Source organism: Hesperophylax consimilis, chromosome 10 (genome assembly GCF_061612785.1).
Source record: "Hesperophylax consimilis isolate HC1 chromosome 10, BYU_Hcon_1.0, whole genome shotgun sequence".
Lineage (NCBI taxonomy): Eukaryota > Metazoa > Arthropoda > Insecta > Trichoptera > Limnephilidae > Hesperophylax > Hesperophylax consimilis.
The window spans coordinates 27,440,667-27,458,166 of NC_142845.1; positions in this window are offsets into that span (position 1 = coordinate 27,440,667).

Here is a 17,500-nt window from a genome sequence, read left to right on the forward strand (position 1 = left end):
TTTTTTTATTACATTTTGACCCTTTGCATCAAATGCCATGAAAAAATATTTTTGTCTAGCTAGATCGGGATTTGGGACCACTGTGCGGCGGCGGTGTGCCTCACCGCTGTCGCGTCGTATATTGTTATAAAAATATATTATAATATAGTCCTCATAAGATTGCCTAATAGTTTATGGTGGTTGGAAGTTCCAAAAACCGCCGCGTCACCGTCGTAAGAGCTGCGTTAGACCGGAAAATGACGGAAGCTTCCGAACCCCATCAGTTCCATATCGCTTATGCTTGCCCAGCTGTATTGACGGACCTACGGTCAACTTTGGCCTAGCAGACCTAGAAAATCAATCTTTCCGTGGGGTTTATTTTAATTATTATTGATGTACTTATTACTAAAATTACAAATTTTTCTAGAGGGATCCCTCGAGAAGTCACTAATTCATCGTCCAGAAATATAAAATATGGTACGTACCTAGAGGTTAGAATTTTATAGTTGAAAAACAATTTATAAAATTTTCAAACCGTTATACATAACTTATTTTAAATATAAAAAAATACATCCGTAGGGAGAAATAATTGAAATTCAATCGTCGATCAAACCCCCGTTATAAGAGTCTTAAGTCGCCTTTAGGAGAGTGTGTTTAACTCAAATATTGATGTTTTGTTTGATGTTAAATATACTTAAGGCGACGCCATACGTCGTGTAATATTTTGAATCGAGCCGCCATCAATAACACTCCTTACGTAGATGGCGATAAGGCTTAAATTCACGCTTTCCAGCTGTTTTGATTTATGCAAGAAAAAAACATGGCCAAAAAGTGCCTGTTATTTTATTTTGTGGATGTTCAGGCATAAATATGTAAATGTTTTCCGATCATTTTATAAATAACTTAATTTGCCACATTATATAATAAAACCATAACCGAAAATGGGTTTGTAAGTAGGAAATTTTGAACTTTAAAACAGTTTTCATAGGCCTTATAAATTATTTTTTTCTGGGCTTATAAAAAGACTTGTAAAAAATACTCGATTATTTCAAAGGCCAAGATGTGTTATACTCGCGGTATTTATTTAAAGCATCTGAAACATTTCTAGGCGACAAAATTTTCAAACCAAAAACACATGATTTTGCATTACTACGTATGGCATCGACTTAAATTTAAAGATATTATTATTATGTCTGCCAAATAATGTTAATTTTTATATAGATATGTCTCAAATTATTTGCACACATTGACGTTGCCACAAATAAAAGAACGCACAATGTGTTCATAAAAGTTCAAAATTACATAAAACTCACTTAATGAGACTCAAGAGATACAAAGAGTGATGCATAATATAATCAGTTTCATAATTTGTAGATATTTTAAGCAATATCAGGAGATTTTTTCTGAAACTTTTGAAATTATCGACAAAAATGTCTACTTCATCACATTCTATTATTTATACTTAGTCGACACCATTGGGTCAGAGTGCTAAAATAGGCGATGTTATTTTCAAATGTACGCAGGTGAAACATGCTGTTGTGTCTCAGACATTAGGAATTGGGAAAATGTAAATATAATTTTACGAATTTAAAAAAAAGTTGTTGACCCCCTCGTCAAGTATTAGAGTGAATGCTTTCATTTATCAGTATACGTATGAAATACCAGAGGCTACAGCTCTACGGGCGAAGAAGTAACGTAATACCTAGGATGCAACTGCAGCAGTGGTAGTGTCAGTCCTTTGCAGTGTGCAATCTACACTTTACAGCGTACATGTGCAGTTTGCAGTGTGCATGTGCATCCATGCAGTTGAGGACCGGTTTTGTCAAAATTGCAGGCTGGGAATAATAGCGATAAAAGTCTGTGAGTTCATTGCGGCCATTCTCAGCCGTTAGCGTTTAGACTGGTTACTTGGTACTTGCAAAAATAAAGATAACTTTCTAACCAAGCTTTTACGGTCAGATGTAAAATTTCGTTTCTTTTTTTTAAATCCAAGTAATGAACGAATTACGAATGTGAAGATACAAAAATAATACTAGATTTTTTATGTGAATTTCACACATGTTCGCAACTGTCTGAAGCCAGCGAAATCATGGCATCCCCAATCAGAATATGTTGTGAAGCTGAAGGGAGTGAAATGGCCAAGGAGATGGAGAAGAGAAAGGTGCAACCTTAATTAGATGCTTTCCTGATGCACGCTCTCTAACTAATATCTCAATTGAATATTTTTATTTATTTGAGTACCACACAAGATTCCGAACAACTCCCAACGGAATGGAACCGGTGAGACTATAGCGGTATGTTGTGAGACTAAAAGGAATGAGAAGGATAAAGAGATAGAGAAGGTAGTCACCAAACACGGTTAAAGCCAATTCACGCAACGTTTCGTTTCTGAATGGTGGTCTTTCACCAGGGTGATACTGAGATTATCACCACTCTGAAAGACTGATGTCAGCAAAATTAATAAGATTTCGGAAAATGACTTTTAGATGGTTTGACTACGTAGATCAAATGCATAGAGCAAGGGGATCAGTAACACGTAAGTGAATATAATAAGAATTGGAACTGGACATAAGACAATAAAGAGAATCATAATAATTATTCTTTGGTGGAGAACAGAAGATTGTCTACGAGTATCTGACAGTGTACATGTGTAAATGAAGCAATGAAGTTGTACTTGGATGCTTGTGGTAGCCAATCCTCTGTCTATCCCGGAGATAAAATGAGTTGATGCTTTACACTGGTACATGGATTTCGAAGCCACAAGATACAATGTCTTCTTTTGCTACTGTTCCATCGATCTTATAATGGATTTTTAGTTGAGTCATCATGAGTCATCGCTCTTCATAGTGCGACCAAGACATTGGGGATAATATTTTTGTGTTGTTTTATAGCTACGATAAAGTATAAAATACTATTTACAAAGTTAAATTACAAAACATGTAATCCCTCTTCCATATACAAAAGCTTCTATAAAAAGAATAGTAGATACGAATCATAAAAATTTTAAAATATTTTGAAAAGAATTGAGAAAATCTGTTTTTAAATGGGTTTAAATTTTAAAGTGAGCTTAGTAAATTTTGTGTTTGAAAAAAAAAACATAAATTAGACTGTATTTTTTTAAATGTAATTCTAGTAGGTGTAATTCTGGCAGCGTAATATTAGTACGTGACATGAACGCTTTTAGAAAAGCCTACTTTGATTAAATGTTTCCTTGGAAATTTACATTACTTATTTTATCTGGAATGGATAAATAGCGGATATTTACATTAATTTTGTTGCTTTACTTCTTATAATTTGTTAACCTTGAGTGTTTTTGTAGATTGAATGTACCACGTGTGCGCTAGGCATAGAGCTATAATTAGAGACGCTACTGCGTACTAATATCTCGACGAAACTTGTTCTACTATTAGAACGCGATAAGCGGAGCAAGTAGACCTGAATCGGTAGTTTTAGTTAAAGCATTGGGAGATTTGGAGGTCAGTTGGAGGTCAAAAATCGGAACCATTTTTTTTTGTAACATGTTACATCTAAACATAATACATCAATGGCACTAGGCCATCGATAATACATTAATGTTATTATGGTCTCGCAGTCATCTGAAATAAATAAAAGACCTCATATCAACCATTTTAATATGCAGAGAACAAATAAGTAAAACATGACATATATTATTATTCAGTTGAAGGGAAAATTTTAGGTGGATTTCAGTGAGAGGTATGTTTGTTTTTGTGCTAAAACTTTCTTCTTATTTTATTCCGGTATTTTATTTTAAAACACGCGAGATTTTGGCAAACAAAGATGAATGGACTCGCGAATGCCGTATTGAATATTTATAAATGCATCTGAGATGAGATCATTTTTAGTTTGACACGTCGTAGAGTCGGTTGTATAGGTAAGCGGTAAATTAGCATTTAAATGCATCGCCGTTGCAGTTTTTACTTTAAATCTTCACAATTCAGTGCCACGTTGAATTATTTCAAATGCTGAAGTTTTTGCTTCACGTCCGTTTATATTGAAGTTAGTTTTTGGAATACCAATTAATTGCCTGAAACGTTTCTTTAATAATACAAACATTTTGCACGCAGTGTAGAACAACAAAGACATATTTTTCTGATGTCATTGTCAGTGTAAAATAGCGCGTTAAAAGGTCCAATAGATAAACATATAATTTTAGTTACCACTATTGATAAAAATACCAATTTCAGTTGATATTCTGTCTGTAACTCCGATTAAATGAACTCAAAAACTTGGATTTTGCTTTGATTTTAAGTTTAATTTTTGGGTACGAAAATGATTTTATTTTAATAAATTAATTAAGAATACTTTTGTTAAAATTTTTGACAGATGTCGTAATTTTTTCAAGTTTGTTGATTCAAAAGATAAAAATCGTCAATTTTTGCTTTTGATAGGCAATGATCCGGAGGATCTGATATATGAGTATATATAGTTTGGTAATTACTTTCAGCGTCACAAATCCTACGATTATAATATCCCGTGATATTTCAGGGATTTGCACTAGTATATAATAACGTTGAATCATCAAAACTGTAGCTATATATTATCAATTTTGGAGAATTAACTGAAGATTTTAAATGAAGGATGTAAAATAAAAAATAATAAAAAAAACAGCACTTTACTTGAATTTCGACAGTTCAAATCACCGCTGATATATATTTTTTGTTATATACGACATAGTTACATTAGTCAGTGAAGTACATACTTTTTCACATCATACTATGTTTATTACAAACCTGGCTTGGCCCGTAATATATATTACTATTAGTACCTACGTATACAGAGTAATAAGAAACATACCTGACAAACCTTAACTAGCCATTCCTGACCTTATTTGTAGTTGTTTTTTAAAAAAACTTGAAAGTTCTGCGAAAGTCATATTTCAGTTCAGTAATTATCCAAGCACTGTGAAACAATCGGTCCATAATTAAATAATAACAGAACTTGTAAAGAACTTAAATTTTAACTTTTAATTTTAATTAATTATTCAAATTTTGTGGAACAACCCGTCCATAGAGTTTTTGTTCATTTTTTATTTGAAACCAAACGTCACCAAATCGCTGGTAAAATAATAATAGGTACGTTTCATTATAGTGTTTTTTGGAGTATTGTGCCGTGTTGTGTTATCTCCATAATGTCCATCATCAGGGCAGATAGTGGCAATATGGCATAATATCCCAAAAATAAATCATTATTATATTTTTGACCGTGAAAATCTAAAATCATAAAAGGTAGACGAAGAAAAATGATTATGGCTGATTTATTGAAATCCTGTCAAAAACGTGATTACAATCCATTTTCCAGTAAAATATTAGTCTATTCAGAATATATCGGAACACGTGTGCATGCGGGTGTCCTTTTCCTGATGAAATGTTACAATATTAGAATTTTAACACGTGTTCCAACATTATAATAACATAATCATGTTATACCGACAGTTTGTTAGAAAACCTGTCAATTCATTCGAAAGGACTACAATCCCATTTTTAACGGGAATATGAATAATTTGACCAGATTTTTAATAAATAAGCAATCATAGTAAGTTTTTTCCGTATGTAAATATAACGTTTCACTGAAAAACACCGAAAAATTGACATTTCGGGAAAACGAAGCCGAAACAAAGAGAATAATAAACATATAAAGCTTTGGTGTGTTCCTTTCATATTAAATATCAACTTTCTATACTTAAGAGCGTGTGGGCAGGTACTTGCATTATGAATTAGGTTATGGCGATATTCTCCGCATAGCCTCGGAGAGATTATTTATTTTTGTTGCACCCGAAATTCGCCTCACCAGCCGCCGCGCATCGTACCGCCTAATGCATTTGGCATGCATTTAGGGGCGTCCCACTCGCACCCGTTGCAGAGGCCCGGCGGAGGCTCGGTCATCTCTGTCTCGCAGCAACATGGACTTGTTTATAACCTGAATTCAGTCATTGGTCTTGATCAATGGCGGGGAAGAAATTTTGATGATTTTTTAAGAAAGTAAAAAAAAACTTTTTTGTACCTATTTGTTGGATTTTCTGACATTTTGACAGTAGTTACTGACCGGTTTCGCTCAAATTTTGAAACGCGATTTACATTTTAAAAATTAAATTAATTTTTAAAAGTTCCATATCTAATACTGGAGACTACTTTAATCGCTAAAAATAGTTAAGTTGACTCGGAAATTCAAGTCCTATAAAAAAGCTGTCCAAATTTTATGACGCCAGGCTCAACGTTTCATAGTTCTTGAGACTCAGATTTTCTGTTTTGTACTAAGTAGGAACTTATGTTAAAGTCTTTAGCAACCAAAAAGTTTTTTTTTGTAGACATTGATCAAAAAGTATTTTTCAAGTACGAAAAATTTTTTTGGAAATGAGTGTTCAAATCTACAAGGATTTTTTTTATAACTCGGCTGTTTTGCATTTCGCCTTTCTGTAAACTTGCTTGTACGTTCCGTTTCCGTTACAAGATGGGGTACGTTTTGATGGTTCAGTAAAAATCGTTTTAGAAATGTCATATTTATTTCGACTTTCTTATTCGCGTTTTTCCAATATCGTTCTGCTTGAAAAAAGTTTTAAAAATAATTGTCATTGAAATAGTTGCATTTCTTTGGACGAATTGTGTAATAACATTTTTTTAATATCATCAAATGCATAAGTAGATACCTAAGAATTTAGGTACTTACTTATAAATCAAATGATTTCAGAGGATATTTTTGATTTTATTTATTAAATAAGAACAAATAAGAGATATTTGTTTTTGGACGTGAACGTCTACTAAACAGAACATTGGCTTAAATTACTTAACTCACGACGTACATAAATAATCGAGTTTTTATATCTAATAATTAATTCTGTAATTTTCATTTTGTATTTTACGTAAACTTATAAAATATGTGCATTTTTAAATGTATTTCTGTGATTTTTCTTTATTTCCAAGTGTTTTCATTCTGCAATCATAAACATAACACATATTTATGAAATTTGGTACCTACATAAAATTTCGCCTCGACCCGGATGAGCGCATTATTTTTCAGCCCGCCATTTTAAATTTGTCTGGGCCGCTGTATTGATTTTCATTAAAATATACATACATTAAATATTTTTAATGGTCCGCCTTTTGCCCCCTTGTCCCTGCCGCCCCCCAATGCACTAGTGAGCTAGGCCAATGCACTGCCAAAAACAAGTTGCGTGCAATGCACACACTTCATTCTACGGCTACATCCACACTTGCACATCCGCACGAATACACGCAACCACTTAAAAATCCTACACTTGGAAAAATGCACACGGAAAAATTATACACACACTATTGTAACCAATGACGAAGTAGTTATAGAGGATGTGTTGCAGAGAACAAAAGCTCTTAATCTAACCACCATGTAGTTTTTTAGTATATAGCGGTTAGTAGAGAGAATGACATTTTCTAACTGCGTTATTCGCAATCACACATAGTCGCGATAGTATGTTTTTCTGACTTTTGACATGGCCAGAATCAAGAACTTGATTCACTTATCACGATATTTGTGGTTGATCCTTACTCACGGGTTCAAATACCGGTCTGCGCAGGTAAATTTTATTTTATTTATTTGTTTTATTTCACATTTAAAATAATATTTAGTATATTTGCGGTGCGTTCCAGAGAGGTGATAATTTCAGTATCGCTTTGGTAAAAGACCACTATTCAGAATAGAAAAGTTGCTTTAAATGGCTTTAGCCGGTGGCCAGATCTGAATAGCCAGGTACTTCCCTACCTACTACTTACACTACTTACTTTCTTTACGGTACTTTCCCACTTACTTTCAGACTAACAACATACCCCGATTGGGGTTGCCATATTTTCACTGACTACAGACAAGAGCAGTTGGTTCACGTAGAAAAATGACTATTGCTAATTTACTAAGAATCTCTTCAAATTGTTGGTATTTCTGGATAAAAACGGGATAGCAGGCCATACGAAGGAATTAACGGAATCCGAATATTTTTGCATTTCGTTATGATATATTATCCAGACAAATCGCCTTGCGTATATCGTTTTAATAAATCATGAAGTAAATTAAAAATATAAGAATTGTCATGACCACGTGTTCCGACATCACGATAATGTTTTCGTTATTTACTAAAACCTTGTTAATTCGTTAGTAAGTCCTGCAATCCCGATTTCAATCGGAATTATCAATCATTTAAAGAGATTCTTAACAATGATCATTAAATATATCGGTATATTTCGTAGGTACCTACAAATAGCGTTATGGTTTGAATTTTAAAATTTAGTTGGAAGTTTTTTTGAGCGGTGAAGTACGAAATGAAGTCATTTTAAAAAAATCGGAGGAAATTTTGAGATAGATAATGGAATGCAAAAAAAACAGTTTTTTCAAAAACTTCTTATTTCATTCCAACATGTATATCGTTACATACAAGTTTGTCAACTGTTCTGTTAAGGTGACTCTTGATTCAAGTATTATTAATTTGATTAACTTAATCTTGTCATTTCTTCTTAGTGCATCCCGGACTTTTTTCATCCATTCACGTTGAACCTCATAAATTGTTTTTAGAAACTTTGATCCATCCATCTGCTTTACATGTTCACTCCGATTTCTTATGTTTTAAATACAATCTTGTTAATTTTGTACTTACTAGTAGCTCTGTAAACAGTAGACCTGGCGTCTAGTAAAGTATGTTTCTATTGTTTTCTTATGTATTAAATAAAAACCAAAATTTCCTCCGAAATCATAAGATTTGTAAGTAGGTACTTAAATACTTATACACTTAATTTTAAACCATATAGGTATATTGCAAGATTTTTTTAATATTTTAAATAAGGAATTGTAAAATTTGTCCAAAAAAACGTGACATCTTCGTGACAATTCTTTTTTCAAGCAGGTACCTAGTTCCTAGGAACTATAATATATATTTTTCCTATTTAACAGTTCGTAGTAGATTCCAGGCTCGTGTGAACGGACGGAAAACATGGCCACCATCTTTAACCGGAAACAGAATGTACAAAAAAATACAGACAGATGAAATGCACAAACGGTCGAGTTAAAACAATAAAATTCTGACCAGTAGTATAAATAAACATAGTTTTTTATCAACTGCATTAAACCAGAAAGTATCCAATTCCCATTGAAGATAGTAGTACGGAAATATCCAAGTTATTACTGTTTTCGTTAAAACACGTAAAAAAAATTCCGAACGTCTCATAGTAAGAACACTTCTCACACATTTATAAGATCCCACAAATAAAACTCACTCACACTACCACGTGTCACTTACGTCCTCCCGCGCACTAATACACATAAAAATAAAAATCGCAACACAATCTCCAAAAATTACCCACACACTCTCACCGTCTAGTTTCACCCACACACACTAGTGTAACAGACTATTGGTGCATTCGCGGGGTGCAGTCAGAATAATATGAGATAATTTGATAACTATTCTAATTAGTTTTTCAAACTAGCTAGATTCTATTAGAGAGGAAATGTAAGAATCTATTTTTTGAAACGTTAGCATAAAAATTCTCAAGATATGTTGTTTGCATTTTTATTTCTGTCCGATACTATCAGCTGTGATGTAGATATTTAATTATTTCATAAAACTATCGTCGAAATACGGGTCAAAATAAATGATTTTAGTTAATTAAATGTACCTACGTTTTAATAAAAACAAAAAAAACATTACACAATTTAATATTCTTGACGCAGGTAAAAATTTTAGCTATGTAATATGTAAACTTTAACTAAGTAAAATCAAAATCTAAAAAACACTCTCATCTGACTTCAAAAAACAGTTCAAATTTAATTTTTATAGCAGAGAACCTATTTGTAATAGAATTTTTTTGTTGAAATTTGTTAAAGCCATGAGCTTATTTTATTTTTCGGTTATTAGTTACTATGCATCGTTAGCTTCTTCCTTCTTTAGCCAACATTCCATTTCAATACTGTAGACGTCCATTTTTCATACCTGTGTTTAGAGTTTTAGTACGATACGTCGAATTCGGAGCTAAAAATATCTGAGTTCGTCCATTTTTAGTTGGAAAATTATATTTTCATCGGAAAAGATGTGCAAATTGCATTATGCTAGAGCTCATTATATGCGAATCAAATAAAAACATACAAACAGATTCTCTGTACGAAAAGACAAACAACATCGTTAATCTGTGAGAAATAGTTGTAGGCGAGTTCTCCAATTAATGTGTTTTTATTGTCATGATTCTTAATCTCTTCTCCAATAAAAAAAATTACTGGAAGCAACTAGGTACCACATGCTTTTATTTTAAGTTCCACGTTTTTTAAGCTTTGAAAACTGTAAATAGGTACGTAGGTAGGTACCAATGTAGCAGAATTACTATTATGTTCCTTATTAAATCTGCCAGGTGTTGAATTAGGTGAGAAACCAAAAAAAAAAAAAATTTAGTATTGAGGAACGCCTAACAGAAAGCTCGCGATCAAAACCGCAAATATGCATAAAATTTGTAAAATCACCACAAAATTTAAGATATTTCTGAATGAAAAAGGTGCACATAAAGGTGTACCCCATTTGATGAGGGGATCCAACTCAAAATAACAGTGATTTAACACATAAGGGGAACAAGATTGATCTCGAATCTGGACCCAGCTTTAACCTAATTGATGCATCAGGTTAGTTTTGAATTGGCAGCGAGCGAAATTGAGTAGATATGGTTATAATTATTATTGTTTTCTTTTGTGTGTAATTTAAAACACATCAGTCATCTCGTATTTTTCGCTAATGTGATTTAGAACGTAAGTATGAGAAATTCTCATAATAAATCAAATTAAAAATACATCTTTGAACAAATTAATTTAACTTAAAATAAAAGCAAATATTTATATCAGTACTAGCTAATGTGTACCAGGCGTTGCTCTAGGAGTAATACAGGGTTTTCTAATAAGAGGTGTTATTTTGAATAGCCCGCTATTTCGGTAGATGTTACTTTTGAAGCTGTCATTTTTTGACATTTGACAAGTAGAAACTACGCCGTTAATAAAAATGGAACGATACACGCTTCAACAACGCATTGAAATTATTAAAATTCACTTGAGTGAATCAAATGCAAATCATCTTGAGTGATGAGGCCCATTTCCAAGCAAGCGAAATGGTCGCATCTGGGGCTCGGAAAACCCAAGAGTTATTGTTGAAAAGCCTCTCTATCCTCAACGTGTGACTGTTTGGTGCGGTTTATGGTCCGGCGGAGTCATTGGACCTTACTTTTTTTTTAAATGAGGCTGGAGCAACAGTTACGGTGAATGGATTGCGCTATCGAGAGATGATTAATGATTTTTTATGGCCGGAATTGGATGGTATTGATTTGAACAACGTTTACTTTCAACAAGACGGCGCTTCGTGCCACACCATTGATCTTTTACGATTGAATATCAAAATAACACCTCTTATTAAAAAATAAACCCTTTACATGGTTTGACGTAAATTTTTGAGGTTTGAGGTCTTTTAAACATATACAATGTAATACATTATGTTGATGCTATTATGAGGTTTAGCCAGCTTTAGCAATGTAAGCGCCCGAAAATGTTGTTTTTACGACTTGATTACAAAACATCGACACTTCTCTGATTTCTATAAATACGAAATGCATGTATCAAATATTTTTTTTTATTTATTTATTACAAGTAAATTTTTGAACATTACAAATGATAACAATATAAAGACTTATATATTTTTTTCGTTATTATTCTACTACTATAAGTTGAGCTCGATGAATTCAAATATATAAATATTCCGAAAAAATTCTCTAAATGATGGTGAAAATCCTATCAAAATCTGTTACGAAGAACTAAGCGCCCAAACAGACAAACACTGATAAATAATTTGTTTTATACTATTATACATATATAAGATAGTCAAATGACGTTCCAGGATGGTACATACTCTCAGTATCACCCTGGTAAATGGTGAAAGACCTACAATCAGAATCGAAAAGTTGTTGCTTGAAATAGTATGTATTTGTGGCACTTTTAAGAATGGAAGATACTCTCAGTATCGCCCTGGTGTAAGACCACTATTCAGAATTGATATGTTGCTTGGCCGTGTTTAGTGACCAGATCCTGAATAGCCAGGCACTTCCTCATCTTCCTCTCTATATCTCCTTCCCGGTCCCACTACCTTCAGCCTAACAACATACCCCAATTGGGGATGCCATAGTCTAACTGGCTCCAGACGGGTGGGAGCAGTTGGCACTCTTGTGCTGTATTCACATAGAAACAATAGCCTTAGACGTGTTTGGCTACCAGAAAAATCAAGTACCTACTTCTCAACCTTCCTCTTCCCATCTCCTTCCCTTTTCAACCTTTCAGCCTAACAACACACTCCAATTGGGGATACCAGAGTCGCATTGACCCCGGACAGTTGGAAGCAGTTATGTCTTTGTGCGTTACTAACATTTAAAAAAAAATTGCACTCAATTATCTCCGTCCAAAAAAGAGTCTTAAAAATTACATATTCGTAGTAAAAAATATATTTTTCCGTCTATGTTTTTATTTTATTTCAAACTGAAAGCCCTATTTAAGAAATTAAAAATAAAACTGCGTTTTACATCGCGCACAAAAACCGTATAAACTTCCTCATAAATTACAAATTTTACTACCGTAGCACAAAATTTATAGGCCTATAAATTTATCCCGACCTGAACAGTTCTTAGGGCAAGTGCATTAAAAACCGAGCTAAGGTTTAGACTACAATGAAATAACAAGATTTGTCAATTTCACGCCTCTGAAGTGCAGCGGAGGTCCAAGGGTAATGAGATGCAGTTTCGTTCCTTGCACAACAACCCTTGGTGCGTTATTGCATTTACATAACCGGTAGGGATGACCGATGGACTGTCCCTAATAAGCAGGGGTCAGGCGAACTGTCAGATAGGTCTTAAGGTCCTCGATGAGGGATTGTTAAACATTTAGAACCCCAAAAACTTGATGATTTTTTGTTTATAAAAAAAAAAAATTTAACATAAAACAATAACTTAGTAAACACCACATTAATTTTTGTATGAAAAAATTAATTAAAATAAAAAAGTGGTGTTTACTATTTTTTTTTTTTTTTTTAAACATACAACAAACGATGTTGCACTCCCATGAGTTATCAAACTCATTAAGGGATCGCCAATTGGTAGTTTTGAAATAGAAGAGTAAAAAAAAAAAAAAAAGAGTTTTGTACAGAAAAATTAGACCCAACCCAACCCAATGTGCAGACACAATGTATGAAGAAAACATTTCACAGAAGCAACATACAGACACAACATATGAAGAATCACTTTACAGATATGTCACAAAAAATTGTGTTATAAGACTTTATTGTTATTGTTTTATTTTAAAATATAATGTCACATCTCAAAGTTCGTGCTTCATATGAACAAAACGACAAAAAAAATCAACTAAAAGCTATTTTAATGTCATCATAAGTACCTATTTGGAAGGAATACAAATAGATCTTCTGTAAGTTACTTTACCACAAATAATTATTAGCAATAATTAGTGGCCTGAAATATTAATAAAAATACATGCCGCCAACGGGAATTGAACCCGTGCCTTCCGTTGAAAACTACTAAGCTATGGCGGCTTATCCTACCCGCCAAATAATTCAATATGTACTAGTACCTCAATCAATCTGCTTATTATATTTTTTCCACCTGTAAACAACCAACTTTATTTTTAAGGAAAGGCTTTGTTAGTGCTGAATTTCTCACTAGATGGCGTCGAGACATATGATATCTTCAATTATTAGTGAAATGTTTTTGACTTGTCAAATATCATTATTTTTTTATGATAAACTAATGTTTATAAGACAAGGTTTTATGCATAGCATAAAAGATAACATATAATTGTAAGCAAGAATTAGTCACCTGAAATATTAATACAAATTGAAAATATCTCCCGAGTAAAAATAAATGCCGCCAACGGGAATTGAACCCATGCCTTCTGATGTCCGGTTAGGTGCTCTGAAAACCACATAATTATTTTTTATCTTTTATGCTATTTATAAAACCTTGTTTTATATACATTATTTTATCATTAAAAAATAATAAAACTTTACTACAGATTGTTAAAGCCTTCGGAAGGCGGAACAGCTGTCACGCGTGGTAATAATTACATAGCAGAACTTGTTCATTAATAACTGTATTTTTTTTAAATTATAAAATAATACTATTAAAAAAAACATACGAAAAATTAAAATTAAAATCGAGTTATACAAATTAACTTCGACAATTATAAAAAATATTCTTTCTATTTAAAAACTTGAAGTCAGTAATATTAAGGATGAAAGTAGATGAATGATGAAAACGAATGCTGTAATTTTCATTATTACATATCACGCTAACATTATGAACGATATGACACAATTTAAAAAATATATATGTTTCCAGAAAACCAAAAAATAATACCTACTTACGTATCTGTTTGTAAGGTAGCACGTTATACACTATTGCGTGTGAATATATCACAAGACTCCATTGATGTATCTGTTTGTAAGGTAGCACGTTATACACTATTGCGTGTGAATATATCACAAGACTCCATTGATGTATCTGTTTGTAAGGTAGCACGTTATACACTATTGCGTGTGAATATATCACAAGACTCCATTGATGTATCTGTTTGTAAGGTAGCACGTTATACACTATTGCATGTGAATATATCACAAGACTCCATTGATGTATCTGTTTGTAAGGTAGCACGTTATACACTATTGCGTGTGAATATATCACAAGACTCCATTGATGTATCTGTTTGTAAGGTAGCACGTTATACACTATTGCATGTGAATATATCACAAGACTCCATTGATGTATCTGTTTGTAAGGTAGCACGCTATACACTATTGCGTGTGAATATATCACAAGACTCCATTGATGTATCTGTTTGTAAGGTAGCACGTTATACACTATTGCGTGTGAATATATCACAAGACTCCATTGATGTATCTGTTTGTAAGGTAGCACGTTATACACTATTGCGTGTGAATATATCACAAGACTCCATTGATGTATCTGTTTGTAAGGTAGCACGTTATACACTATTGCATGTGAATATATCACAAGACTCCATTGATGTATCTGTTTGTAAGGTAGCACGTTATACACTATTGCGTGTGAATATATCACAAGACTCCATTGATGTATCTGTTTGTAAGGTAGCACGTTATACACTATTGCATGTGAATATATCACAAGACTCCATTGATGTATCTGTTTGTAAGGTAGCACGTTATACACTATTGCATGTGAATATATCACAAGACTCCATTGATGTATCTGTTTGTAAGGTAGCACGTTATACACTATTGCGTGTGAATATATCACAAGACTCCATTGATGTATCTGTTTGTAAGGTAGCACGTTATACACTATTGCGTGTGAATATATCACAAGACTCCATTGATGTATCTGTTTGTAAGGTAGCACGTTATACACTATTGCATGTGAATATATCACAAGACTCCATTGATGTATCTGTTTGTAAGGTAGCACGTTATACACTATTGCGTGTGAATATATCACAAGACACCATTGATGTATCTGTTTGTAAGGTAGCACGTTATACACTATTGCGTGTGAATATATCACAAGACTCCATTGATGTATCTGTTTGTAAGGTAGCACGTTATACACTATTGCATGTGAATATATCACAAGACTCCATTGATGTATAAATGCAAGATTCTTACTGCGAATATAGCTGAATCGGTTAGTTTAGCCATTTATATAAAAAAATGATTAACTTAACCTAAGTTTACCAAAACTCATGCATATCCTCCGTAACCCAATGGTGATTGGTTTTCGTTTGTTTTTAATTTTTATTAAATGAACTTCCCGGCGTTACCCATGCTTACAGCAGAGTTTGTCGAAATCAGATGTAGAAACTATTTTTTCTCTATTGAACGTCAATGTTTGCAAAATTCTGCTTTAAGTGGAGGGAAATGGTAATGGGGGCAGTTTTTCGAAATATTTTGTATATGGTGACCTTTCTCTTGTTTTACAGATCAAATCTGTAATGTTTCATCACTCTGGGAAAAAAACTGTAGATTTGTATAAAAATCAAATCAATATCGCTCGACCGCCACAGGAAACGATGCTTTTCATAAATAGGTAAGTTCCCTTTATTGACACAGCTATTACAGTTAGTTTGTGACAAACTGAACAAAGTGAATTTGGAGTAAGAAATATTGATATATAAATAAATAAAAATATTTAAAAACTTTTTTACAATTTGAGAACAACTGGTTTCAAGCTAATGGATTAATATGCTAATTCAGATGAATTAAATGTTATCTCTAGGGCGCTGTCTTGGCTATTCACAAATCCCTACCCTCTAACCTGCAACCCTGGTCCATACACCACGAAGTAGTAACGAAAAGGTATGTTTCCAAATGACCCCTGTTACCTGGACACATTACTGTGACACTTGATTTCATGAATATTATAACAAGAATAACCATTGTCGGCTTTCTCTTTAAAAATGGATACTGTTCCAACAATACGAAGCTGGATAAATTGCGTTCATTTATTATTTACGTTGGGCGTTTCAACGTTTTCGGGATAATTAATTTAGATGCAAATAGCGGATTCACTCATAAATATGTTAATTGAAGGACGGATGAGAACTGCATACGAATTTTATATAATTTTTCATGCATAAATACTACGCATGTATCTGGAATGTAGTGTATAAAAACAACAAACCAAGGACGACAAAAGACGCTCTGGTTGGTATCCAAGAATATAATGTTGTGCATATGTTTATCCGATGATTAAGTGAAATATATATTAAGAATAATAAGGACAATAGAAGATATGTTAGTAGTCTCTAGTCGGTATGTACAAAATATATTTTTTCAGAAATGATTTAGTGAACAATGTGTAAAATGGTAAGGGCTATAGAAGGTGCTCTAGTTTGTATCCATGAGATATATGTATTTTGATCAGTTAAATAAATAATATGATAAGAATAGAAGGCCAACATGAGTGACAATATTTTTTTAGATTTTTCTAAATGGGGGGGAAAAGATACTACCCGCGGCTCTATGCTAGTGATTTTATTTCGAGTATGAACCATCTCGGGTCAGAAGGGATGTACTCTTTGCTACATACATATTTCTTCAAACTGATGTGGATGGTTTGAAAATTCGAGTATCACGAAGAGCGTTCGTTTCTATGTTCTTGGTGGTTATCTCCATCAGCGACAGTATAAACTGTTCTATCTCTAGTCTTGCAGGACTACCAACGGTCATACCGGTAGGTAGAGCAATTTTGGTATTTGTTGTTAACAAGTTTAATTTGTAGAACTCCGTATTAATTTTTATTTTTTCTTCCATGTATTCAATGACGATATTATTCAATTTATTAAAATTGGTGTATTTATAAAAAAAGTTCTGCTATGTAATTATTATAACGCCTGACAGGTGTTTCGCTTTTTGAAGACAGTGTGACAGTTTGATAATGCCTTCGGAAGGCGAAATAGTATACAACAATACATAAAAGAAGTAGTTAAA